The sequence below is a fragment of the Phacochoerus africanus genome, chromosome 6 (genome assembly GCF_016906955.1).
Source record: "Phacochoerus africanus isolate WHEZ1 chromosome 6, ROS_Pafr_v1, whole genome shotgun sequence".
Classification (NCBI taxonomy): domain Eukaryota; kingdom Metazoa; phylum Chordata; class Mammalia; order Artiodactyla; family Suidae; genus Phacochoerus; species Phacochoerus africanus.
In genome coordinates this window covers 71,625,592-71,647,247 of record NC_062549.1, presented here as the reverse complement: position 1 = coordinate 71,647,247, position 21,656 = coordinate 71,625,592, and the positions used below count along the sequence as shown (strand labels likewise).

Here is a 21,656-nt window from a genome sequence, read left to right as displayed (position 1 = left end):
CAGGTGCATCCCTAAAAAGACCAAAAAAAAAAAAAAAATTCAGTGGTGTTGGGGAATGTGGGAAGAGTTCTGAAGTCCACTAGAGACCCTCCTTCAAAAAAGCAGAGCTAAAGTAGGTTGTACAACGTGGTTAGAATAGATTAGACTGACTTTAAACTCCTTTGGGGGGAGCAGAAGTTTCATTTGCTCTGATTGTTATGCAATTAGTATCTTAGCGGGAATGTTTTCAGTCTGTGGCCTCCTACTTTCCTGCTTCCTCACCGGTGCGGTGATTCTCTGGTATCTTTCTAACTACAATGGGTATGCTCTGCCTAATGGGTATGAGCTTTAGCGAATAATGTCATTTCTGAACACTTCATGAGTTTCACAATTAAGAAGGCATTGAAGTTCAAGGTCTTAAAAAAAACACATTTCCCTAAATGATGCAGCTGCCAACTAAGGAGTTGATAATCTGGGAAAGAAGTTGTTTCTTTGGCTTTAGGCTAGAATAAATTCTTTATGTCTTACCTGGACAAAATTCAAAGGGTTTGAAGTGCTTGTTGACAGCTATTGCAAAAAGAAAAAAACTTCGAAGATGTTATTCAATAGTTTTTAGTTATAAAAATGTAGAATTTGCGGAAAAGAAAGAGAAGGACAAACCATAGCAAAGTGAACTGCTAAACATAGAATGTCAACTTCAGTTGTAGACTTGAAAACTAGTAGTGGAAGATAGGATATATATCCTGTTTTAGCAATAAAAACAAATAATGAAAAGCATCGAGGCCCTACTGTACAGCACAGGGAACTATATCTAATCTTTTGGGATAGGCCATGGTGGAGGATACTATGAGTAAAAGAATATATTCATGCATGTGTCTGGGTCACTATGCTTCAGGGCAGAAATTGACACAACAGTGTAAATCAATTATACTTTAATTAAAAATACAATAAAAAATGAATAATGATAACTGAAGCAAAGTTCTGTGGGATATGAGATATTTAGGCAGTGACGTCTAGATGTGCCCTGAATTTTCTTTTCCAGCTCCTGGCAGAAGTTGTAAAGGTGTCTGCTGCCTGGCAGGCAATTTAATTTAGAATAAACTCTTACAATGGGGAGTAGAAGATGGTCTGCTAATCTTATAATTTGCTTCCAACCCACTAGTCCCTGGTTGCTTCCAGTCCTGTTTTCAATAGGGAGACGCTAAAGACAGTCATCCTGTTTCACGGAGGCCAGTTCCAATTAGGAGAGGACTCTAAGCACAGGCCCCACATATCCCTGATAAAATGCACTGACAGATTTGAACTTGATGTTGAAATCCAAGTGTCTTATACTGTGCCCTTGGGGTTTTGATTCCATTGCCCTTGGACATGTATGATTCTCTGAGTTCCCAGCTTTAGGGAATTTAGTTTACTGACTTCTGCAAACTGAGTTTCTGGCATTGCCGTCTTATTAGCTACAAAAATTTGAGGATGAACATCAGTAAACCTGCTGGCTCCTACTGCTGAAGCGGCTGAGTGGTTAAGGGGAAGGTGGGTAAGCCGCTTTGCTTGGCATTCATGCAATCAAGCCTCCTTTGTGGCTTAGTCTCTTTTATTTGGTTTTTAGAATATTGCCAGATGTGTGCACAAGTTTAACAGATGTAGTATGACTGTAAACTCTATGGTTTGACTGTATACTGTATAGTGTGCCTCTAAACTACCATAACACATAAGGAAGGGTGGTAATTATCAAGCCTTTGGGCTGTATCTAGAATAATATTTAGCCAGGGTTGTTATATAACATGTTGCAAAACAAGACCGCTGGTTGCTTTGGCAAACAAACAAACAAAAAGTGACATAAAGATAGCAGCTTTTAACCCTTGTCATTGAGCAGGGTAGAATTGGACTGAAGAATGCTTTATTTTTATAGTCTCTAGTTTTGGGTTTATCTTTGAACTCCATTGTAAAAATTCCATAATGTAATTCTTTTTCTTCTCTGTCTTCCTGTCTTCATGTTGAAAAGTTAGCTTTTTTTTTTTTTTTTTTTTTTTTATCTTTCTGTCTTTTCTAAGGCTGCACCCGCAGCATGTGAAGGTTCCCAGGCTAGGGGTGCAATTGGAGCTGTAGCTACCAGCCGACACCAGAACCACAGCAATGCCAGGTCCAAGCCGCATCTGCAACCTACACCACAGCTCACAGCAATGCCGGATCCTCAACCCACTGAGCAAGGCTAGGGATCCAACCCAAAACCTTATGGTTCCCAGTCGGATTCACCTCTTCTGTGCCACAACGGAAACTCCTGAAATGTTAACTTTTAAATTTAGTTATGAAGACTCTCCCTCAACTGCTTTCTGCTCACTTTAGTCCTACCTCCAGCTCCACCATCTAACACGTGCTGTGTCACAGTGCTTCAGCTTTGTTACATTAACCTGTTCAATTGCTTCTCCAGCTCTCGCCTTCCACCATCATAAATACTCCACTGCACATTCCTTGAGGTGCCAGAAAAAGCTCAAGGGACAAAGCAAAAACAAAGCAAAAACGTTTCCAAGCTTCTGCTTGGATCACATCTGCTACCATCTCATTGGCCAAAGAAAATCACACACCTAAGTCCAAAGTCAGTGTGTGTATCTGAGACAACTCAGACTGTCATAACAAAATACCATAGACTGGTGGCTCAAACAACAGACATTTATTTCTCACAGGTCTGGGGGCTGGGAAGTCCAAGGTCGAGTCACAGCAGGTTCAGTTCTCAATCTGAGCCCTCTTCCTGGCTTGTAGATGGCATCCTTCTCACTGTTCTTGCAGGGCTTTCCTCCATGCCTGTGCCTAGAGAAAGATTCTCTTCCTTATTCTAAGGGCACTGATTCCATCATAAGGGGCCCACCCTGGTGACTTGACTTTCATTTAATTACCTCCCCAAAGCCCCACCTCCAGATACCATCACCTTGGGGGTTAGGAGGTCAACATATGGATTTGGGGTGAGGGGAATGCAAGCATTCGGTCTGAAGCAGAGTGGGAAAGTACCCTCTACTGTTTTAGGGAAGAACTGTAAAGTTACATGGCAAAGGTCTTCACAATGAATGAAGAATTGGCAGTAACTCAACCTCCTACGTGACACATGTATTTCCCTTCACTTAAATTCTTTTGCTATGTACTTGGGATCGTAGCTGGAAGCAAGACAGAGTCTCAGAGTTGATGACTCTTACAGCATGGTGGGGCCAACCATCACGGAGTAAACAAAGTACAGATGCAGTCATTACTGTGATAGAAATTTCCTTGCCATATGCCATCCCCCGCCCCAGCTGCATGTCCTTCCCACTTAATACCATTTATTTTTGTCTAATAGCAATTTCAAGATGGACTCAGATATCACCTTTTATAGGAAGTTGGTTTCCAACTGTAATCCTTTTTATTCTATGTTCTCCCACTTTTGTCAATTCAGCTTTGCTACTGAACCCCAGGAAAGGGTTCCTTGTTGATACATAGTTCTGTGGCAGATGTCAGATCATGCCATGTGACTGTCCCAGACATAACTAAGCTGGAAGTAATGGTGGCACCTGTGTGAAGCACAGCTCTTAGTATAAGAAGGATGAGACCTTGGGGATAGTGAACACAGGTAGCACCCTTTGTGAAGATAGAAGCTGGATTGTCTATTCTTTTGCTGCCTGTCTGGGACAGAATGCCATTGAATGATTCCCAAATCCAGCTTGACAGTGTTCACGGTGTCAGCAGTTTATTTGAGAGGTGAGTCTTTAACGCCTTCAAGCAAAATTAAATTTTATTTCTGTTAACTTAGAAGAAAATGATGTTCCATGTATCACTGGGAGGGGAAATAAAGTGGCAAAGGTTATAGCATCATATCCCCCGAGGGATTGAAAGTCAGTATAAGCAGGTGCTTTAACCAAGGTTTGTTAATGACAATAGTAGGACTTAACATTTCCCTTTATCAACAGTTTAGGTGGTAGATTTTTAAGGATGTATTCTGGCCATCCCACTGATAAATCCTTGAAACCTGAGATAAACAAGGACTGTAAAAGAATACAGTGTCCTATCCCTGGTCCTCTCTCTCTCTCTCTTCTTTTTGTGTCCTTGTCACTGCAAGGAGTCTTCAGTTCACCAATTAATCTTCCTTTTTATAACGTCTTGTCATGGTTGAAGCATCTTCTAAGAACTGATAGCGGGAAGGGAGAACTGATGATTTATTTCAAGAGGAAGATCAGATGTAACAATTTAAGGCTGACACCAACTTCAGTGAACCCTCATGGGAGCGTGTTTGGATGGGTCTGAACGTGCGTACCGCTTGTCACCCAGCAAGGTCGCAGGACCTGGGGATTTCAGAGTCTAGAGGACTCTATCATCTTCAACCCTCTATTTTGCAGGTGAGCCATCTGAGCCCCAGCAAAGTTAGTGCCCTATTTGAGAGCACACAGTGCATTGGTGTCCAAGCCTAGATTTGAACCCACATATTCTCTCTCTAATCCTGTGAATCTGATCAGCTTTCTTGGAGATTTATTTCAGTAGCTGAAAGCTTTAGTTAATGACATTTATCATGTCTTCCTTAACCAAGGACAAATGCTACATGGGTTTAAATCCCGGGAGAAAAATGTCAGACCTTGTTCTCTTATGTAAGAAATGATCAGAAGACGAGTAGATGCTATGTCTGTGGCACCACATACTGGTGGGAAGGATGAAAGATGAGGGCACAGCAGAGGGGAGGATTTGGTCAAGGAAATGACCCTGGACTTGGGCCTTGATGAGTAGGCAGTATTTGATGTCATGTGGAGGCAGGAAGGGAATGGGAGTCTCAGAAAACCAGAGAAGGCAGAAGACCTAAGAGTACCAGCAAGGGAACATCTAGATCAGCATTCATCCCTCAAGCAGTGAGGATGGCACCAGGCCGCTGTGAGGGAGGAAGGAGGGTTTGCTCTGCCGGAGGTGACTGCTAACCAAAAGCAAAACATTCCAGTGTTTCAGACCGTTTGAGAATACAGCAGTCGCTCTTCTGTTATGCTGATTAGCTGCGGATAAACAGATTCTTGCACATGTTCCTTTTTTCTGTTTGTTCCATTTTTGTTATATTTTGACTGTTTCCAAATAGACTGAATTGAGAATTGGAGGAAGGCAAAGTTCATTTATGACATAATTGTGTTATTCCCAAATTTCCTAGTATTGTTTTATGAATATAGTGTACTATTTTCATATAGTGAATAGATGAAAGAACAGGATGCAGAGAAAGAAATCATACCCTGACACTCCTTGAGTGCCTGTTGGAGGTCCCACCCTCATCCCCATGGCCCTCCTAAACCCTCCTAAGCCTGGCTCTTCTCTTTTTAAAATTGCTCTTCCAGGGACAGAGTAATCTAGGATGTGCCGTGAATTGTGTTCTCTTTGGGGCTTTCTCTTTAGGACCCACATGCTGCTTTTGCTAACCTTCATTAGCTTTCTCAACTCCCTCTGAGTTGCAAAGCTTCCTATTCATTCCTGTCTATTTGGGTCTCCTCATCTCATGTTTGTTCCTGATTCGAAGCTTTCTCATTGCTGTTGTAAACTTCTCTTCTGGAGTCAAACTCTCTTCCCCTCTCTCCCCGCCACCCCCGATGTCTGGCCATTGTGCAAAATGTGCATTATTGCTGTTGTGTATTCGGTACAACAGGGCTGGACCTTCCCAGATCATCTTCCTGTGTGCTCTAAACATTTGTTTTATGATCACGCACTTAAAAGCTGAAATCAATTTCTGTAGCAAACATAAGCCACACTTCCTGTTGTAAGGATTCAGATCAGTGCTACTGCATGTATGCAAAGTAAAATCATACATTTGAGGGGCTATCCTGGGTACAAACCATGTAACTATGCTAAGCGATGGGTCATATCTGAGATAGTGCATTTTTCTCAGTGGATGCCTTTTAAATATCACTGTAACCTAGTTGGATATTATGTTTAAGTTAATGATGGTTTAAATGGTCCCCATTTCCTAAATGTGCTGTAGAACTGCCCAGAGCTCTGTCTGCCCTCCCTCCTGTGACCCGTGTGATCACAGCAGGTGGCCATCAGAAGGACATAGCCTAGCACTAAGCATCATCATTCCCACTGCCACCCAAGGGTCTCCCAAGACAGGGAGGAAAACCTGTCTCTTTCTTACATATCCATATGCTTCCTTTTCCACTGTCTCATTGTGCCCAAATAAGCTTTTCCATAGATATTAAAACACACAGAAAAAAAATACGTTTTTCTTCCCATTCCTCCATCCTCTGTTCTGTCTCTCATCTTCCTGTCACCGATAAATGTCGGGAAGGATAGGCTTTACTCCTTCACTGCGCCCCACCGCCCAGTCCTGCAGTCTTGCTTCTGGGTTCTCCCAGTACCTGATGATTGACAGCACGTTGCCCTTGCAGATCCGAGAATGACTTTTCCTTTGCAAAATTCAGTGGCCCCTTCCTGTTCCTTACCCTCCTGTAGCTTTCTTGTTTATTCCAGCCGACCACCTGCTCTTTTTGACGCAGCCTCTCTTGACTCCTGGGATACCGTGCTGTCCCCTTTCCTTCTTATTCTCATTCTACTTCTCAGTTTCCCCTGTCCAGTTCTCTTTCTCCACCTACCCTTTAGAAGTATCATTCTTGGTCTTCTCTGTTCCTATAGGTCCTTCCTAAATTTTCTCAGCCACCTCCCCAGCCATCTCTATGCTCAGATGACTTGAAATCCGTGCCACAGTTATTCTCCTGGGCACCACAGACACATCTGCAATAGCTTCCACGGCAGGGACGTTCTTCTGGCTTTCAAGTTCAATGTGTCCACAGTGAAACTGGACTGTGAAGAGTAGTGTAAAGAGCATGACCTTTGTACTTGCACAGACCAGGGTTCAATGTCTGGCTCTGTGTTGCCATAGGACCTTGGAGAGGTTATGCAGCTGTAACAAGAAGGCTACATACAGGAGGTCCCTGGTGGGATACTGGTTAAGGATCTGTATTGTCACGGCTGTGGTGTGGGTTCCATTCTCAGCCCAGGACCTTCCACCTGCTGAGTGCACAGCCAAAAAAAACAAAACAAAACAAAACAAAAAAACGTTTGAGACAGAACCTGGCAAATGGTGTCATCCAACACATAGGAGATGCTCCACCTTATTACCTTCCTTGTCTCCTCCTATTCCTATTGCTTTTAATCAAAATGTCATCATCCCATAGCCACTGTCTCTCCCCCGGATTCCAGTCCTCACTCCCAATCACTGGTCATGTCCTGTTGATTCTGCTTCTCTCGTTTCCCTTGGATCTATCCCTGCCCCTACTATCTATGTTTTGATGCTTACTATTTGTTCCCTAGATTATTACAATAACTTCAAATAAATTTCCCTGCATTCTGTTTCCCATTTATACCTATCCCTGGTATTGTCATTGAAGTTTTGTTTTACTTTGTTTTGTTTTCCTGCAACACAAAAATGAACCGGTTAGTCATCTCAAAATGCTTCAGGAGCTCCTTGTGCCTAGAGGATAAAGCTGCCATCATTCCTCAGATTAGCTGCCATTGTCTTTCACAGGGTTATTCCACTGTCTTTTTCATGTTCTTCTCCCACCAGGGTATGCTCTGCTCTAGTAACATCAGGTCGTTCTGTGGCCCCCAAATAACTGTCCGTGTTAATGACACTCCTTCACTTTAGAAGCCCTTCTTCCCTGAACAAAAGGCCACTTACCTTTTGCCACTTCTTCCTTTTGTTCCTGTAACACTTGAATGTCTTTTTAGGGCTTTTCCATTTTCTTTCTTTCTTAATATGGAAGGCTTCATGAATCTGCATGTCATCCTTGTGCAGGGGCCACGCTAATCTTCTCTGTATCATTCCAATTTTAGTACATGTGCTGCCAAAGCAAGCACAGAGCTTTTCCATTTTCTTATAGTGTGCAGGCGTTCTTTCTCCCCACAAGCTAAGTCTTTGGAGAGCAGACAAGAAAAATTTAATGAAGCTAGAAAAAGAAAATAAAAAATCATAAAGGAAGAAGCAAGAAAAGCAGTCCTGCCAAGAATAAGGTCAGTAGGGCAGTGAGGGCAGTTACTGTGGCTATGCCCCAAACCTGGTCAAGATGTAGTATTAGTTCATTCTCTTCACAGATCACTTTTGGGTGAATCCCCTGGGCCTAGCAAGGGGTATTGAAAGGCAACCAAAAATAAGACCGATGTGACTCCTACTCAGAAAATAATTGTGGGAATAGGTCATATACTTGAAATGATCTTAGAGGAATAGGATCTTAGAGGAATAGAAGAGTCGACCATGAAGACCAGCATTCCTCTGGGTTCTAGCCTTTGAGAGGAATGTCCCATTTGGGACATGCTGTAGGGTATGTTGAGTGACATAAAAGGTAAGGCTCTCACCAGTGCTTTCATAATAAAAGTAGAAGCATAGCTTGATATGGCTGCTAATAACTCTTGGAAAGCAATTAATATTCCCGATGCTATAGGAGGGATGTGCTAAATCATTGTTGAAATCAGGCACTGTGACCTGATTGCGTCAGGCTTTTACCAAATATAGCCAGACCCACCTCCACTGCTGTCATTGACATCTTCGTCAAAGTGGTTTTGTGTGTTTGAGATATCAGCACCAAGAAGCCCTTGTTTTTCCAGCCCATATGTATCAGTTTTCTATTGCTGCTGTAACAAATTACCACACAATAGTGGCTTAAAATAACCAAACTTATTATCTTAGCAGTTCTGTGGGTTAGAAGTCCCATGCAGTTCTCACTGGGCTAAAATACGAAGGTATGGAGACCCTGGGGCAGAATCTGTTCCTTGGCTTTTTCCAGCTTCTAGAGGCCACCTGTACTCCTTGACTTGTTCTCTCTTCTGTAAGCCAGTATCACTGCATCCTTCTGGATGTTATTACATAGTCATATCCGCCTGCGACAACAGCTGGAAAGGATCCTGTGCTTTAAAGGACCAGTGTCATTAGATTGGGCACACCTGGGTAATCTAGACCACTCTTATTTTGAGGTCTGCAATCATATCTGCAAAGTTTGGTGTTTTTGTTTTTGGTCATACAAAGTAATATATCCAATAATCTGGGATTAGTGGGAGGACATTTGGGGGGATCTTTATTCTGTCTACCATGCCACCTTGCTGACATGTGCTGATTTACAGTGGAGACTGTGACTCCCCGATACCTGCTCAGAGCAGCAAATTGCATGATGTAATTCTGGACCCTCTCCCTCAAACAATAGCTGAAGTCACATTTCCTTAGTATCCATGGGCAATTGTATATGGATATGTGTGGCTTGAGACATATACATTCTTTTTTATTTTTTTCTTTCTAGGGTTAGAAATTAAAGAGGGTGTCTGGGGTGACAGGGTCTGGATCTGCTTCCTTTATAGGGACTATTGGAGGTCCCTCTCTCCTCCCCACCTCTTTCTAATGCTTTGCATTTCCCTTCTGTAGAATTGATGTAGAATTGATAATAGGTTAAAAGCATCTATTCCATTTCTTTGACAGAAGCAAAATGAAGCAATAAAAAAATCTACCAACCCTGGGAAGCTCTTGCATAAATGACTGGTGTTTATTGCTCATGTAAAATGTTTTTGATTGTGAACATACTGCTTATGTGATCCTCTGAATAAAGATAATTTTACACTCTATGAATAATTTCCCATTGTTTCCAAAGTGTGTGAGTGGTTAGAAAAAATATTTCTATTATGTGTTTGCTGGCTTCACTTTACATAATTGAAATAATCTTGGATATTGTGGATTCAACCAGATGGATTTGGTTTTCTGATTTGAGTCTGGACGGTGAACAAAGCATAAAATGCTGCTTGTGGATTATGAGGTGCTTGCTGGGATTTATGGAAAACACGTGTAATCAGTACCTCGGCAACTAGCTAGTTCTGCATACAATAGACACTCAAGAAGTACTTATCGTTTGAACAAGAGAATCATGTTTCACTTTCTCCCTCTAGCCAACAGTTGGTTGATGGTATTCTTTCCAGTCATCCCAGTTTGAATCAGGTGGAAAGGATGGCCATTTCACCTGGACTAGTGCCTCCCACCATAGTTGTCCACTGTCCCCGCCATAGCTCAAGTCAGTGTCCTCTCCCAGTTCCTTACAAGGCTTTCTGCTGAATGTCATCACCTTGCCATGTAAAATTGTGTGCCACTGGTTGAGAATTACAAAGCTGCCATCATTTCTTTCCTTCTTTGTCTCTTTTTTAAAAAGCCATGTCCCAGGATGAACAGAAAAGACATTATTTCTATGACACGCTCTTCCCTTCTGCTACAAACCTGCTTCCACCTCCTGCAGTTGTAACAAGTTATTCAGCACATGCAAAGCGTTCCAGGTGGGATCTGTGAGAGTAACCAAGCCTGTACCAGGCTGCCCACTGCAGGGGTCCGTGATAAAGTAAGGGCTGGCCGAAAGGACACGTGGAAAGAGACGGGGGCCGAGACTGCATCAGGGAATCTTTGCAGAGATTCTGCTAGCTCATCATAGATGCCTGAAAGAGCCATGTTTTTGTGCCTCAGTATAAAAGTGCTGAAAGAGACCACGGCGTGTGGTTTTTCAGGCTCAGCTAAAACTGGCAGCTGGGATAACTTAGTGATGGGGCTTCTCAAGGGCAGGTGATATGTCACTGTTTCTAGGAAATCATTCCTTTTAGGCCTCTTTCCCTAGAGGGTCATTGAAGGTTGTGCACAGGGCTGGGGAGAAGGCAGGTCTTGAAAGCCTGGGGAGATTCTTTTTCAAGAGCTATGAGGCCTTCCCGCAGATGCAAAGAAGCCCAAGAGCGAGCCATTTAGAGAGTAAACCTGAATCATTCCAGACCAGGCTTCACAACTGAAGACCTTGCTTTGCTCAGTTTTCAGTCCTTTGCTTCAGATCCACTCTTGCCCTGCCCCTGCCCACCTTGGCCTTCACTTTCTGAATCGCCCCTTTCCTCTCTAGCTCACTCAAGTCGAGGCACAACCACCAGTTCCCTTTGGTGCACATCATAAATGTCCCATCCGCTGTCACACTAGGCTGTGGCTTCTGCCACTGCAGATGACCCAATGCCAAGCCTCTCCTGTGCTGGGGACCAGCCGGATGTGCCCATTGCCTGGCTTTGTTGGAGAGACACCCAAAATCATGTGTCTCAAAGGCTTGGCCAGCTCCAAAGAGTTTTTCCAACAGGACACTGTCAATATTCTACAACCATGAAGATTCCGACCTCTCAGCCAGAACTTCGTATTCCTGAGTTTTATTACGGGTTTTCTTTCGGCTTGGAGATCTTTCATCATGAATTTGTCAGTAATTTTTTAGAGTTAACATTTGATTGTAGTTCCCGTCATGGTGCAGTGGTTTACTAATCCGACTAGGCACCATGAGGTTGCGGGTTCGGTCCCTGGCCTTGCTCAGTGGATTAAGGATCCGGCCTTGCCGTGAGCTGTGGTGTAGGTTGCAGACGCGGCTCGGATCCCACGTTGCTATGGCTGTGGCGTAGGCTTGGCAGCTACAGCTCCGATTAGACCCCTAGCCTGGGAACCTCCATATGCTGCGGGAAGTGGCCCTAGAGAAGGCAAAAAGACAAAAAACAAACAAAAAACATTTGATTGAAGTATAACATGCATATAGAAATATATACCAGTTGTCAGTGTATAACAGTACACAAAGTAACCACACCAATATAACAAACACCCAGGAAAAGAAAGAGAACATTGGCGTTCCTGCTGTGGGCCAGTGGGTTGAGAATCTGACTATAGCAGCTCAGGTCGCTGTGGAGGCATGGGTTCAGTCCGAGCCGGGTGCAGTGGGTTAAAGGATCTGGCATGTTCATAGCTGTGGCATAGGTCACAGTTGTGGCTCAGATTTGGTCCCTGGCCTCGGACCTTCCATATGCTCCAGATTGGCCAGAAAAAAAAAGAGAGAACATTATCATCATCAGTCCCCAGTGTGCCTTTATGCCTTTGTAAAATTTAGTAGATTTTTTGTCTCTTTGTTTTATTTTGCTTTATTTTAGTTTTATTAACGTATAGTTGATGTGTAGTATTGTGTTTGTTTCCGCTGTACAGCAAAGTGATTTGGTTACACAGACATATATTCTTTTTCAGATTCCTTGCCATTATAAGTTATTATAAGACCTTGAATATAGTGCCCTGTGCTGTATTTTAGAGGTATCTTAGAAAGGGTCTTTTGGAATTCATTCACTTCTTTCCGCAATCATCAATCACGCACGGTCCCAAGTATGTGCTGTTCTCTACTGTCTTTAGGGAGGAGATGGCTTTCTTTATGGGGTCTACCCTATAGCCTTGTAGGGAGAGCAGGAAGACCCAGCACTAGGATAACTAAAGACTCTGCTCAGGAGTTCCCACTGTGGCTCACACGGCTTAGAACCCCCAACAGAGTGTCGGTGAGGAAGTGGTTTTGATCCCTGGCCTTACTCAATGGGTTAAGGATCCTGCGTTGCTGAAAGCAGACCTGTGCCACAGCTTTTGGCTCGGACCTGGTGTTGCTGTGGCTGAGGCATAGGCCTGCAGCTGCAGCTCCAATTCAACTCCTAGCCCAGGAACTTCCATATGTCACCGGTTTGGCTGTAAAAGAAAAAAAAAAAAAAAAAAAAAGCTCAGCTCAGATGAGTGCAAGATGAGCATGAACCAGAGAACACGGATCACAGGGAGTGGGGGAGGGGAGTGCAGTGCGCTTTTGTCAAGAAAGGCTTTGTCACAGGCTGAGAGAAGCGTTCAGAGACACATCTGTTCCTTATGCTTCACCTCACTTTATAGATTGTACCTCAGACCCTGTTTCACTGTCTCAGATCACTTTGACCACCCACCATGCCATCTGTCCCCGTGAAGGGTCCCAGCCAGGGAGATTTGTGGCCCTTGTTCTTTGCATCCTTCATCTGTCACTTTCAGTTATGTCTCTGCTCCATATGCTCCCTTCCTTTATTGCCAATGTGGCATGTCCCTGGCCTAACAAAAACAGCCTTGAGCTACTGATGAAATGCAGCAGTGGTTTCATTCTTATCTCTAAGCACCATAAGCATCCAGGTACCTGAAGTGTCAGGTCACCACTAAATCGCCATGAGATAGAGGTCCACGATTCCAATAAGAGGCTGTTTGCCATGAAGCTGTGTCAGAAATTGCTAGGAACTCCCTCCTCTGACTTTGATTATTCTACTAGGAGTTTTCCTTCATATCATAGCTCTCCTAAATAGTACATTATCCATATCTCTCAATTACTAGCTTCATTCATATTTTCAAAGTGCTTAGACATTTTATTAAGTCACTACTAAGGACATACTGTAGACAAAACACTGAATCAGGTAGTGGAAAATTAAAATCATTTGGACATTGATCTTGCCCTCGAGCAAATTAAGGTCCAGGAAAGGACACAAGACAAGTGCATAAATACCTATATACTTTAAATCATTAAAGAGGTTTACAGGAAGGGAAATAGATGGTGAGGGATGGGAAGAGAGAAGTAATTCCTTAAGATTGGGAAGAAGAGGAAAGAACCACATGATGGAAAGTAATGCTTAAAGGGGCCTTCAAAGTTGAGCTGATTTGTGATTTATGAAGATTTTGGTAAAAGGTGTTTTGGCAGAGGAATCAAAATGAATAAAGAGAAAAATGGACACAAAACAGTTTGTTTAAGAAACAGTGAACAGTTATTTATGTCTGTTAGAGATCCTTCTGTATAGCACAGAGAACTATATCTAGTCATTTGTGATGGAGCATGATGGAGGATAATGTGAGAAAAAGAACGTGTGTGTGTGTGTGTGTATGTGTGTGTGTGAGAGACTGGGTCACTGCTGTATAGTAGAAAATTGACGCAACACTATAAACCAACTATAATGGAAAAAATAAAAATCATTAAAAAAAAAAAAAAGAAAGACATGCTTTCAGATGGAAGGAACAACAACTCGTAAACTAGCTTAGAGTGAAGGGACCTTCAGGGCTTATCCTGCAAGAACCTGGAGGTGGCTGGTGCTGGGATTTGCTCAGGTTCAGCGGTGTCCTCATGGGCCTGGTCTTCTCTTCTTTCACTTCATCATCCTCAGGACTTTGGCTCTTTTTGTCACTTTGCCCTGACAACTCACCTCTAGGTCAATCATGGGAAGATTAAATGGATTTGCTGTGATCGTCTTAGACCATTTGCATTTGCAGTTGAGTCTCTTAGCAAAACAAGATTTGTGAGCAAGAAGGAGGAGGAAGTGGAGGAGAAAGGTGGAGGAAGAGACGGAGAAGAATGAGAAGAAAAGGAATGAGGAAGAGGAGGCGAGAGGAAACAGCCTGAAAGTTGAGTTTTAGCAGCATGATGAGAGCGACGTTTGGGTATTGTGTGTGTGGGGCCGTGTTATGGCCAAATTCTATAGCCAGTTGTTAACCGTCTCACTTGACCCCTTCTTGGCATCGGACTCTCTTGACTCCCCTTCCTTCTCCGTGTCAGCCTTTCGCCTGTGTTCTCCTTCTGCAGCACTGGCTACTCCTTCTCCATGTCATTTGCTGGTTCCCCCCAACCTTGGTTTCCCCGCTGCAGGGTAGGGCTCCAAGATCTCTTCAGTTTCTTTCCTGGTCTCACCTCTCCTAAAGGAGCCCACATGACCTTGCCAGGTTCATACTGACTGCTTGAAAACCGCTGGCACGAACTTTTGAGTATTCTTTCTGCCTTTGGCCCGGCTCCCCACATGCTTCTCAGCCTCTGTGTCTGCCCTCTTGCTTTCTGTAGGCCCTCAAATACCACATCCTCTCCCTGCGTTTTGCCAACTGATAATTTGTCAGTGATAACTTCGTTTAAGAGGCATTTCTTTTAGGATGCTTTCCCGCAATCTAATTCCTGGAACTCTCTGCTGGTGTCCCTGTTTTCTCAACCCACCTTTTATATGCTTAGTTCACTATATTTAGCCATGTTTTCAGTGGCCAGTGACTCTCTAAGTCTCTCCACGGCCACTGTGACCTGCCCACCTCAGGCCACTGACAGCTCCCACCCAGATCACTGGGAGAGTCTTCTTTTTAACTTCCTGGTATCCTGCAGGCTCGCCAAACTCTGCTTTATGCCGCAGTGAAATCATCTTTCCCAAACAAAAAGAGTATGATGACTGTTCTCTGCTTTAAAACTTTTCAAAGATTTCTTGTTCTTCTCAAGAGACAGACAGAGGTCCTTACACTTCATACAGAGCCCTGCAAGGGGATGCTCTTCACCTCTGATGCACACTGGCCTCCCCACTGGCCTTCTGTCCTTTATTCAAAAGGCCGGTGCCGTCCCCTTCCTTCTCATCTTCACAATCTTTCTTTCCTTTGCTTGGAATGTTACCTTCTTTACCTTCACGGAACTAACATGTACTCATCTGTCTGATCGCAGCTCAAAAACCACTTCCCTGGGGAAGGCTTTCTTAATGTTCAGGTCCACGTCTTCAGAGAGCCTTGTCCCACTCATTTGTAGTGCTTTATTTGTGAGCGTGGATCTTTTTTCATGCTTCTTTAATTAATATCTCTTTCCCTGTCTAAGTAGTCATCTCCATGAAAGCATCGGTCAGGTCAGTTTTGTTCATGCTTGTATTCCCAGTGTCTTGCACGGTGCCTGGCAAGGACTGGATGCTCGGTAGATAGAATTCTCTTAGCAGAAATGAAGGAATGAATTGACTTTGCATTTTGTTATTATTTTTTTGAGACGGATTCCTCTGGTCTTTTAATAAGACATTTTCCTGCTATTTTTGCAGGATGTCTTTTTTTTCATTGCCGTTGATTTACAATGGTGTGCCAATTTCTGCTGTACAGCAAAGTGACCCAGTCATATGTATATATGTATTCCCTTTCTCACATTCTTTTCCATCACGGTCTATCCCAAGAGACTGGATATAGTTCTCTTTGCTCTTCAGTGGGACCCCATTGCTTACCCACCCTAAATGTCATAGTTTGCAGCTTCCAACCCCAAACTCCCAGTCCGTCCCATTCCCTCCCCATCCCCTTCGGCAACCGCAAGTCTGTTCTCTCTGTCTGTGAGTCTGTTTCTGTTTTGTCGACAGGTTCATTTGTGCCATATTTTAGATTCCACATAGAAGTCATAGCATATGGTATTTTTGACCTTCTATTTTATACCATGAAGTTCTGGAGAACTCAGACAATGCTGATTTGACATGATATTCCCGGAAGAGTTCTCATCTGTGAATGTTACTAAAATTATGGTGGGTGCTTGATTCAATCAATGGACTATTTTGGCAGCTATCATTCTAACCAATCTGTAGCAACACATAGGAGATTGTAGGCTCGGAAGGAGTTTATTGCCCTCGCCAGCTCACCCCCAATACTCCCAGCTAGCTCTTCTCACCAATGCTCTTACCTCATTTCTTTTACCCCAATCTTTTAAATAGTTAGTGAAACGGAGAAACGTTCTCAATTCTGCCTCCTGTGGTCAGACCACATCAACAGGACCGCCTCCAGTATGCGACCGTGTTTTCCCTGGTTTCAAAGGATTTCGAGTTTTCTATCTCTCACTTCTTTTTCAACCTTATAGTCAGTTCTGTTTCTGGTTGATATTCATGTCTGTTTTTTAATCCTCCACATCACCTTCCTCGACCTCAAATTTCAGTCTTGTACTGACTCATCCTTTCGTCTGGAAGCTATGTTGGGGGTAGAGGCACTTTGCAGGACTCCCGCAGACTCAAGTCCTAAAGGGCCACGTCCCCACCGCAGTGACTGATGCTAGGGGATCTCCTTCATGTGCAGAGAACAAACGGAGTGCTAATCCTACTGTCTGTATCTGAGCTGCTGCTACAGCTGCTGTCTCCCACCTGGGGTGTGATGTTTAAGCTCAGGTAAATCCTCACTTTCAGCCTCATCTTGGCTTTCCTTCCTGATCAGGAAAACTTTTATTTATCGTGTTTTTCATTTTCTCTGAACAGATGGTACATTACCAGCAAGTGACAAATAACTAACTTCCCAACAAGTATTTAGAAACAAATAAATTTAATGACACACACACACACACACACACACACACACACACACACACACACACGAAGGCCACATGGCAGCAGGGTATATGGGAAACTCACTAAGGAAATGAGTTTATCTCACCCTTTACTTTCCTACTGGTGTCCTAAGCCCATTTTTGAAAAAAAAATAATATAAAATGTTGAATGAAACTAAATTGGACAGCTCAGTTAGCAGCAGGTATATTTCACTGGAAGCACAATTATTGGGAAAAATAAATAATCTTCTCTTGTCAAAGCATTTGCATTCCTAAAAGACAGAAGCAGCGGTTTAGCCCCATGTGTATAAATAGTAGTCATGCATTATGATACATAGTTGCCTCATACCTTGCTAGGAAAAAAAAATTCTGAGGCCGTTTACTATAATGAAATGTAATGCACATTCAGGCAACACCTTTGCAAAACTGCATTCTGTCACATCAGACGCATCACCCAGATTTTCTAGAGTTTAGGCACATGGACAGTTATGAGCCTGATCCATGTGTGTATGTATGAACCATTTGACACATCCGTTTGTATTTCTGTGTTCCAGATTTTCAAGTGTTGCTTTCCCACACCACGTTTCTCTATTGGAATATAGCTAGTGCCATACACAGGTTTCTCTGTATTTCATCAGAAATTGTGTTTGTGTAGAGAATTGGGTCTGTTCCATTGGGTTAAGTATAGCTTAAATTACATGCCAGTTCCTTGATTTACTAATACCAACAGCTCACTTCCTTTTTACATACAGTATCCTTAAATGGGTCCTTGAATATGAATATGCCATTGCAATATTGTTTTTGTCTATACATGTTTTCAAGAAAACAAAATCACGCTAAATTAAAAAAAAAAACCAACTGTGCTAAAGGGGTCATTCAGATTAACATTTTTTTCTCCATTCAGCACTGTCTTCTAAAATCTATTATGGGAATTCCCGTCGTGGCGCAGTGGTTAATGAATCCGACTAGGAACCATGAGGTTTCGGGTTCAGCCCCTGCCCTTGCTCAGTGGGTTAACGATCCGGCGTTGCCGTGAGCTGTGGTGTGGGTTGCAGACGCGGCTTGGATCCCGCGTTGCTGTGGCTCTGGCGTAGGCCGGTGGCTACAGCTCCGATTCCACCCCTAGCCTGGGAACCTCCATGTGCCTCGGGAGCGGCCCAAAGAAATAGCAAAAAGACAAAATAAATAAATAAATAAATAAAATCTATTATGCTATATGTACCACTAATATATTTCCTCTCTCTCTCTCTCTCTCTCTTTCTTTCTTTTCATTTTTAGGGCTGTACCTCTGGCACATGGACATTCCCAGGGTTGAATTGGAGCTGCAGTTGCCAGCCTATGCCACAGGCACAGTAACATGGAATCTGAGCCACATCTGCAACAGCTGATCCTCAACCCACTGAGCAAGGGCAGGGGTCAAACCCGCATTCCCACGGACACTGTGCTGGGTTCTTAACCCAGTGAGCCACAACGGGAACTCCTACCTCTAATGTATTTCTAAGTTCCATAGCATAAGCTGCAACTTTTTATTTCTCCTCTCCTAAATTGCCTCTCTCTTCCATGCCACAAATAACATTGCAGTGAGTATCCTTAGATATAGTCCCTTTTGTCAAGATATAGTCCCTTTTGTTTGTTTACATCTATTTAATGCTAAGAACACAGATATCCTAAAGGAGAGACAGACAGTTAAGAAACAGGGTTTTGAGTTTTTTCAAAACAGGATTTTGATCGTGAAAACTAGTGATTCAAACCTCTAACACAGAAACACATAAAAATCTAGAAAAATGCGACATGTATTTAATTTCTGAATTACCTGACAACCCTGAAACATTCTTTTGAAGAGATGTCAATATTAAAATTGTGCAATTGTGTTACCACAGTGTTTAAACCATAAAACCAACACCTGGCTTATACCACACCTGGCTTTATAAAAATAAAGCATGTTGGAGTTCCTGTTGTGGCGCAGTGGAAACGAATCCGACTAGGAACCACAAGGTTGTGGGTTTGATCCCTAGCCTCGCTCAGTGGGTTAAGGATCTGGTATTGCTGTGGCTGTGGTGTAGGCCATCAGCTCTAGCTCCAGTTCGACCCCTAGCTTGGGAACCTCCACATGCCGCAGGGTACAGCCCCCCAAAAGACAAAAAATTAAAAATTAAAAAAAAATAAAAATACAGCATATAAAATATAGAATTCAAAGAAGATCAGGGTGTGAATTTCCTGGTGGCCTAATGGTTAAGTACTTAGCGTTATCACTGCTATGTGTGTATGAGTGTGTGTATATATACACACATACATAAACACACATACATGCTCGCACACACACACCAAGGGGTGGATCTGTGATATCATAGGTTACACAAATAATCAGTGCACCAAGTACTGCCAGGTTGCTTTCCAGAAAGGCCGTATTAATGTAGACTCTCGCCAAAACTCTGCATGGGCTTCTGTTTCCCCACATCTTCACCGACACTTGATATTATTTAGACTTTGAAACTTTTGTCAGTCTAATGAAGGAGAAGTCGTATCTTGTTTTAATTTGCCTTTATTAGATTGCTGGTGAGGTTGAACAGTTCTTCATATTCAGGTTAGCTTTTTGGATTTCACTATGGATCGCCTCTTTATATGATTTGCTTGCATTTTCTTTGGGGTGTCCTACTGTCTTGATTTGTGAGTGTTTCCTTATATTTTTAAGATACTACCCCTTATTTATTTTAGACTCTGTAGAGCTTTCCCAGTCTATGATGTATCCATCAACTTTGTCTAAGGTACACTCTTAGAACAAAAACTAAAATTTCTAAGTACTCATCCTTTGGTTTTTTTAAAAATATAGTTTGTGCATTTGTGAGTCTCAAAATGCTCTATATATTCTTTTTTTTTCTTTCTTTGTCTTTTTAGGGCTGCACCCACAGCATATGGAGTTTCCCAGACTAGGGTTCAAATCAGAGCCATAGCCACTGGCATATACCACAGCCACAGCAACGTGGGATCCGAGCCGTATCTGCAGCCTACACCACGGCTCACAGCAATGCCAGATCCTTAACCCACTGAGCGAGGCCAGGGATTGAACCTGCATCCTCATGGATACTAGCCAGATTCCTTTCCACTGAACCACCAACAGGAGCTCTGCTGTATATATTCTTTTTTTTTTTTTTTTTTTTTTTTTGGCCATTTCTTGGGCCGCTCCCACAGCATATGGAGATTCCCAGGCTAGGGGTCAAATCGGAGCTGTAGCCACCGGCCTACGCCAGAGCCACAGCAACTCGGGATCCAAGCCGCGTCTGCAGCCTACACCACAGCTCACGGCAACGCCGGATCATTAACCCACTGAGCAAGGCCAGGGATCGAACCCGAAACCTCATGGTTTCTAGTCGGATTTGTTAACCACTGAGCCATGACAGGACCTCCTGCTGTATATATTCTTATATTAAACAATAGTTCCACCTTTCACAATCCATTTCTAATCACAGTTCCCTTTCAAATTCACCCTGATCCCCTTTCGGTGTGGTATAAGGTTAGGATTCAGAAGGTTTTTTCTTTAATTGTTATGCAGATTTTCCCTAATATCTTCTACTAAACAGTCTACCATTTTACTCTTGATTAATGGCACCAGCATGATCACCTATCAAGTTAACACAGTTATGCAGCATGTTCAGAGGTCTCTGTTTTGCACCAGTACCATGCCTCTGTTTATTACTTTGAGGTGTATCTTCATATACGATAAAGCAAGACCTTTGTTTTTGCTCTTTTGTGTCAAAACAGACTGAGTGGGGAGTTCCCGTTGTGGCTCAATAGCAACAAACAAGACTAGTATCCATGAGGTTGCGGGTTCGATCCCTGGCCCTGTTCAGTGGGTTAAGGATCCAGCGTTGCTGTGACCTGTGGTTAGGCCAGCAGCTACAGCTCTGATTTGAACCCTGGCCTGGGAACTTCCATATGCCACAAGTGTGACCCTAAAAAACAGAAGAAAAAAAAAACAGCCAAAGTATAACATTACTTTTAGGTAAATTTTCCAAGGTCCTCAAAAAGCTTTTTTTGCAAATTTGATTAGCACTGTATCAAATTCACAAACTTGAGAAAAGTAAAGATTTTTAAAGTGTGAAAACATCCATCCATTACCAAAGTATATTTTCTTTTTAATTTGCATATGGTTGGTGTCCTCTAACAGAGTTTTTAAATTGTACTCTTTACAAATCTTACGTGTTCTTGGTTCACTGAGTTCCTAGATACTTGCAAATTGTATTGTGGTTATGAATGTGTATCAATAGTCCAAATCTTTCTTTTGAGGAGCCGCTCTGTGTATGTACCAAGCTACAAATTTCAGATTTGTATTTTGGAAATCTCCTATTATTTAAAATGTCACGTCTACGCAACTGAGAATTTTATCTCCACCTCACACCCTAAATGCCTCCCCCCTCAGTCTCCTGCAGTTTAGTAATTGGTACCACTTCCAGCTCCATCCAGACATCTAGTCCTAAATCCGTTACTGATTTCTTTGCTTTAGTATCTTCTTTTTTACCATCGCATCTCATCCTTCAAGCTCTATTTTATTTTATTTTATTACCCCATGAATTTATTACATTTATAGTTGTACAATGATTATCACAATCCAAATTTATAGGATTTCCTTCCCAATTTTAATGCCAAAATTATTTAAGTGTTTTTTATTCAAAATTAGTGCAAAAATATGGACTGAATAAATGAGTGAATTAGTGTTGCCATTTCTTCTTTTCTGATTTTTCATCAGTCACTTATGGGTTTTAGATCATGGTAGTAACATTTTTCTGTCTT

The 21,656-nt window shown here is 42.6% G+C and overlaps 1 protein-coding gene and 1 non-coding gene across 3 annotated transcripts in view; one reads left to right on the top strand and one right to left on the bottom strand.

Moving 5' to 3' along the window:
* Window positions 1-21,656, top strand: part of NKAIN3 (sodium/potassium transporting ATPase interacting 3) — a 558,181-nt gene that overhangs the window by 208,316 nt on the left and 328,209 nt on the right. The gene's annotated exons all lie outside the window — the stretch shown is intronic.
* On the bottom strand, window positions 7,712-7,818 carry LOC125130195 (U6 spliceosomal RNA). Its single transcript, XR_007135691.1, has one exon. It is a non-coding gene; the product is annotated as a U6 spliceosomal RNA (small nuclear RNA).